Source organism: Canis lupus, chromosome 5 (assembly GCF_048164855.1).
Source record: "Canis lupus baileyi chromosome 5, mCanLup2.hap1, whole genome shotgun sequence".
Classification (NCBI taxonomy): domain Eukaryota; kingdom Metazoa; phylum Chordata; class Mammalia; order Carnivora; family Canidae; genus Canis; species Canis lupus.
The window spans coordinates 7782118-7788117 of record NC_132842.1 but is presented as its reverse complement, the minus strand read 5'-3'; the positions used below and the strand labels follow the sequence as shown (position 1 = coordinate 7788117).

The following is a 6000-nucleotide window of genomic DNA, read 5'->3' as shown; positions in this document are numbered from 1 at the left end:
GGCTTCAGCTGATAAAGCTTTCACGGTGGCCAGTGGGGAGAGTGGAAGTTGTGAACACTGGCAGATTAGGCCATCTATGGAGCTAGGGTTCATGGACGGATCATAGCCTTTATATATTGAAGATGTTTCCATTCCAGTCTCTGGAACCAAGAGGAATGAAAGCTAACTGACAGCATGGAGCCCTGCCATACATAGTCTTCAACTTTCACTGAACTCTGAATAATAATAGGGCAATGATTTTTAATTTTATTTGACATGAGGACAAATCAGTGTTCTACATGTAACCAAAAAGTTATTCTTTTCTTTTTTTTTTAAGATTTTATTTATTATTCATGAGAGACACAGAGAGAAAGAGGCAGAGACATAGGCAGAAGGAGAAGCAGGCTCCTCACAGGGAGCCTGATGTGAGACTCGATCCCAGGACCCTGGAATCACGCCCTGAGCCAAAGGCAGATGCTCAACTGCTGAGCCACCCAGGCATCCCAGTTTATTCTTTTCTAAAAAAAAAAAAAAAAAAAAAAAGAAAGAAAGAAAGAAAGAAAAAGAAAGAAAAAAGAAAAGAAAAAAACCTCTTTAGATTTCTTTTTTTTCTATAGAGTATTACAAAAATCTAATTTACTAAAAAATTCTGACGTGACATTATATTTTATGTAATACTAAACAATCCTTATATTGTTTTTCTTAAAGTTCTCTCTCGGATCCTCAATTCCCCTTCTTTTACAAATAGAACTCTATTTGGGGTTAGGCCAATAGTAAGTAATAGTTTAGAGAGAAACTGCCAGAGCATCTGTGATATGGCTGAGTTTTTTCAGTGCCAGTGCTTAGCTATCACTAAGCTAGTTTAAGAAAACAGTGGCTACTCATATTTTATTGAACAGGCTGCACATAAATTCTGACTCTAACCAGGAGATCGGGAGCTTTCTTGCAAACAGAATGACTTTCTAAGCTGGAACTTGGTTTCATATATTTCATCATACTGATCTTAATTCTGACATTCAGATTACAGCTTTTTGGCTTGAAAACAGTTTATGGATTTATAAGATGTATGTGTGATACATACATAACCATGAAACTGTATCCAATCCTCCAGTCAAGAGTTTGGACACAGCAATCATCATTGAAGACCCCATGCACTCATTACTTTTTGTTATAGCTTTATCATGAATGTTTGTATCTCTAAGAATTAAATGGTAAGTTTTCAGGTGTTTGAGATTCATAAAAATCAAATTATACCTTGTCCATTCTTCTAAAACTTACAAAATAGTTTTGATTGTGATAAAATGCATACAATGTAAAATTTGACATCTTAACTATGGGCAAGTGAACAGATCAGTATTCTTAAGTACATTCTATTCATATTATTGTGCAACCAATCTTCAGAACTTTTTCATCTTGCAAAACCAAAATTCTATACACATTAAACAAGTCCCCATTTTCTCCTCCTTCCAGCTTCTAGCAACCATTATTCTACTTTCCATGTCTATGAATTTGACTACTTTAGGTCCTTTATACAAGTAAAATCATATAGTATTTGTTCTTTTGTGACTGGCTTATTTCACTGAGCATGATATCGTTGATGTTCATCCACATTGTAGCCTGTGTTAGAATTTTATTCCTTTTTAAAGTTGAATGTAACTTTCTTTTGATCCATTCAACATTATATTCGTGGGATAAATCATGAAGATAAATAAAATTCTTCTTGATTTATTTTCACTGCTGTATGTTATTCCATTAGGAACCATTCCATAACTTATTTATCTGTTCCATTTTTTTCTGGACTTTGAATTGTTTCCAGAGTTTTTAAAATTCACTTTATAACGAATTTCCCTGGAGCCTTGTAGCTCCTGGCATCTTATTCATGTTGTGTGTGCCTGTGCAAGAGTTTCTCTAAAGTATAAACTTAGAGAACTGCTGAGTCATAAGGTATATGCATGCTACCTTTACTAGATAATGCCAAATTGATACCCAAAATGTTTATAGTGATTTACAATTCTATGTGAGAGTTCTTGGTATTCTCAAAATTTTTAATATCTGCCAATTTAAGGAGAGGCAAATAACCTCATGATGGCTTTATTTTGCATTGCCCTGATTGTAATGAAGTTGAGGTATCTTTTTGTACAACTGATTTTAATCCTTAAATTTATTTTTGGACTAATGGAAAAGAAAAACAAGTCAAGCAAGAAAAAGAGTAAGTACTTTATTGCCAAACTTTGACTATATAACTATAACATAACTCACCATAACTGGCAGATTTGTTCCCCATTGGAGCAGCCAAAACATATAGAATTAGCACTGTCCCAAAATCTCCTGTTGAATGACTTCCTCTTTTTTTATTGACATATAATTGATATATAAAATTATATTACCTTCAGGTACACAGCATAATAATTCAATATTTATATATACTGCAAAATGATCAGCATAATAAGTCTAGTTCACATCCATCACCACATATAGTTACCTTTTTTCTTGTGGTGAGACCTTTTGAGATTTACTCCCTCAACAACTTTCAAATATGCAATACAGATTATTAACTATAGTCACTGTGTTGTACATTACATTCTTGACTTATTTATTTGATCAGTGGAAGTTTGTACCTTTTGATCTCCTTCACCCATTTCACCCTTCCTCCATGCCCTCCCCTCTACTTCTGTTCTTTTGGTACTGCTCAGAATCTTTGAATGAAAGGAATCACATGGTCTACTAATGAGACCATGAGAAAGGTCAAAGGACCAGAGTCCAACTTTTTTGATTGTATGTGAAAGTGTGTGTGCAAATGTATTTAAAACACATAGAAAAATAACACAAAAAATCATAAAATAATACATTTACTAAGTACATTTTTACTTTAATTGATTCTGATATTTTTTTTTCTTTTTCCCTTTCTCTCTCTTTCTCTCTGTCTCTCTTTCTTTCCTTCCTCCCTCCCTTCCTTCTTTTTTTCCTGGTTGAACCATATTGATTTCATAATCCAAAAATGTAGTAGTCCTCAATGTGGACAATACTGCTCCCAGGGAATGTGTTGGATATTTGTGAGGGCTTTCATGCATTTATTGGCCAGGAACCAGAGATGTGGACATATGATACAGTCCTAAATAATGAAGAATTATTGCACATATCACAGAACTTTTGATATTGGTACAGGTGATTATTGGATATGCCTGTCAGTTAACAAAAAACTGTTTACCTAAGAACTCCCTTTACAAAGTAAATGTAGGATAGTTTTAGTATATCAGTCTTATAATATGTCAGTGGCAAATTGGACTTATGTCGGTCTGTCTCATAAAATTATAGCCTGTCACATGCTAAAGTGGAAGCTCCTTGAAGGTAGGAGTGGCATAGTATTCATCTGGATAACATCTACACTTGGTACACTGGGTACTTGGCAATGGACTTTATGTCTAGGAATTCGGGAGGAGTAAGTACATAGGCTTCAGTTAGTGAAAGATGTAGTTTAAGTTCCAGCTATATCATGCTTGCTGCTTGTGGGTAAGGGTTATATCATGAAGCTTCTCTAACCATCAATCAGTCCTCTGCAGAATGGATCAATAATGCACATATCACGAAATTTCTCTGGGGGATTAAGTAAAATAATGTTTGTCTTATTATAACTATTATGAGTGGTAACAATTCTTTTCCTTGAAGAAATATTTGTCCCATTGATTTTTGACCCATCTTGTTCTAATATGTTTTTTAACGACAATAACAAGCACTAATATTTATTGAATGCTTGCTTTGTGTCAGAAATAAAAGCTTTATAGGACTATTTTCTTCAGTTAATGTTTGGTACAACCCTGTAAGGTAATTATATATCTATCTATCTGAGAAAACTTAGGTAACTAGCTCAAAATCTCATCATAGTGCAAAAGCTTTACACTGAGGGAGTCTGATACTAGCATATATCTTAACCATTTTGCTATCTTGTTTGCTAATATAAACAACTTTTAAAAAATTCCACAATACAGTCTACACTTCAACTGGTTTTGAGTTTGACAAATCTTTGATATTGTTCTTCAGAAATTAAGGTATACTGATATAAAGCAAGAAACATGTGCCCAAGAATACAAACATGAGACACTGTATGCAAGTGTTCTAGAAGTAACTTATATTGAAAATCAAACATCTAGCTTCCAAATATAATGTGTGAATTAAGATTGAATCTATCATGGAACCTTATTTCTCTGATTGTGCTATTTCATTAATCAACTTAGCAGGGAAATATTAAATTGCTAATATATTTAGGTGTGAATCAAGATAATAGAGTCAACCATAAGGGTAATATGGTTATAATAGTAACAATATTATATATAACATAATAATATATTTATATTGTATTAATAATAATATTATTTAATAGGGCTTATAGATATAGGTTAATATATAAGGGTAAACTTCAGGTAAATATAGAGAGCTTCTGTACTGAGCCTAGCATGAAGTACAGTACTTACAGGCCCTGCCTGTCTCTTCCCAGTTCTCTGTGTACTGGTCTACAGCCCTCTGACACATGGCCATGAGGGAGTTGTATTTTTTTACCTACAGCTAAGTGTCAAATTGAAGCCTCTAATCTTGTGGAGATGGAGAAGTCAGGATGGTTTGATTTGAACACCTCACTACTACTGCAAACACAACTCAGAATACCTTACCATCCTAGGCTGGGGTCAGCTGATGCTTCTTGTTTATGATGTAATCTCTATATATGATGAATTTATGCATGAGTGTGGGGGAGGACATGGATGCTATGCTGAGCTCCTGAACCAGTTCATAGCATTCCTTAAGAGGCCACATCAGACATCAGATGGCAGACAGGGCTGTGCTTTACACTCAGCCCAACAATATTGCGAAAGAGCTCATTTATAATTTAATTTTGCTGACAACAATGACCGACTGTAGAAGTGCGGTAAAGTTAAGACAGGAGGAAAGAATCACTCAGCAGAGCTGGGGTCTGAGGATAGCTGCAGAACTGCCCCACTGATTTGACAATAGTGTCTTTGACCTCAGCTTCATAATAGGCACAAGTGACCCATAGATGAGAGGATATTGTGGAAGGAGGATGTTAGCAGAACAGTTGAGGAAAAGACTGAGAGAAAGCCTTGTGCCAGAGAGAAAGCCTTGAGGGGCAGGGGTGGGGGTGTTAGTGACAGGAAGGATCTTAAAGAAATGTGGAGCAGTTGAGACTGGAGCCAGTTTCTCTGTGGCTTGAAAGAATATACGTGCATAGGAAAATGACGACCCCCAGTTTCTTACCGTAACGTGATTTTTGTCGCCAGCCCACACAAATGCCAGAAATGAGAATGAAGATAAGGAAGATCACTCTGCCAACCTTTTAGTTTGTTGCTGCTTTTGTTAATTTATAAAATTGAGTCATTTCAAGTTTTGGTGTTCCTTAAACCTTCACGCATGATGAACTTAGTTTCCATCAGGTGTGGGTGATTTGACGGATATTAGAAAAAAAACATCTGGAAACTCTTTCTAGTCCTGGGGCTTGAGGATGGGTGCATGGTGTGTCCTTTAGAGTAAATGAAGGAAAATAACTCCATACAAAATCAGCCAGGTATTTTCAGATTATCAAGAGTTGGCAGACTAATTTGCTCAAATAAAGTTTAGAATTCCTGTGATAGAATATACAAATTCATTTCCACGTAGTTCTTGAAGGACAATATTTCTGTATATTCTGAAAATTTTTTTCAGCTCTGTACCACCCAACAGTAATCTGGAATGTTCTACAAAGTGAAAGTCTTTTTAGTATGAATCTTTGGTTTGATGATGAGCCATCGTTATGTTATCAAAAGACATGCCAAATGTAAATGCAACTGGAATTTAAGATATTTTAACATCAAAAATAAATATTGCATATATATTGCCTGGAATAATATCAGAAACATGGTGGGTGCTTTGTAGACATTTGATGATAGTAATGAAGTGATGAGAATGAGCCACCGTAGCTATAGTCCAGATATTTCATCATGCTACCATGCTATCTTGCTATGATGTTATCATGCT

The 6000-nt window shown here is 35.1% G+C and overlaps 1 long non-coding RNA gene across 1 annotated transcript; it reads right to left on the bottom strand.

The window, feature by feature from the left end:
- Positions 1-301: 301 nt before the first annotated feature.
- LOC140632864 (uncharacterized) lies at positions 302-4614 on the bottom strand. Its single transcript, XR_012030524.1, has 3 exons — positions 4449-4614; positions 2239-2324; positions 302-497 (listed from the first exon to the last, which is right to left on the bottom strand). It is a non-coding gene; the product is annotated as an uncharacterized lncRNA (long non-coding RNA).
- Positions 4615-6000: the final 1386 nt, after the last annotated feature.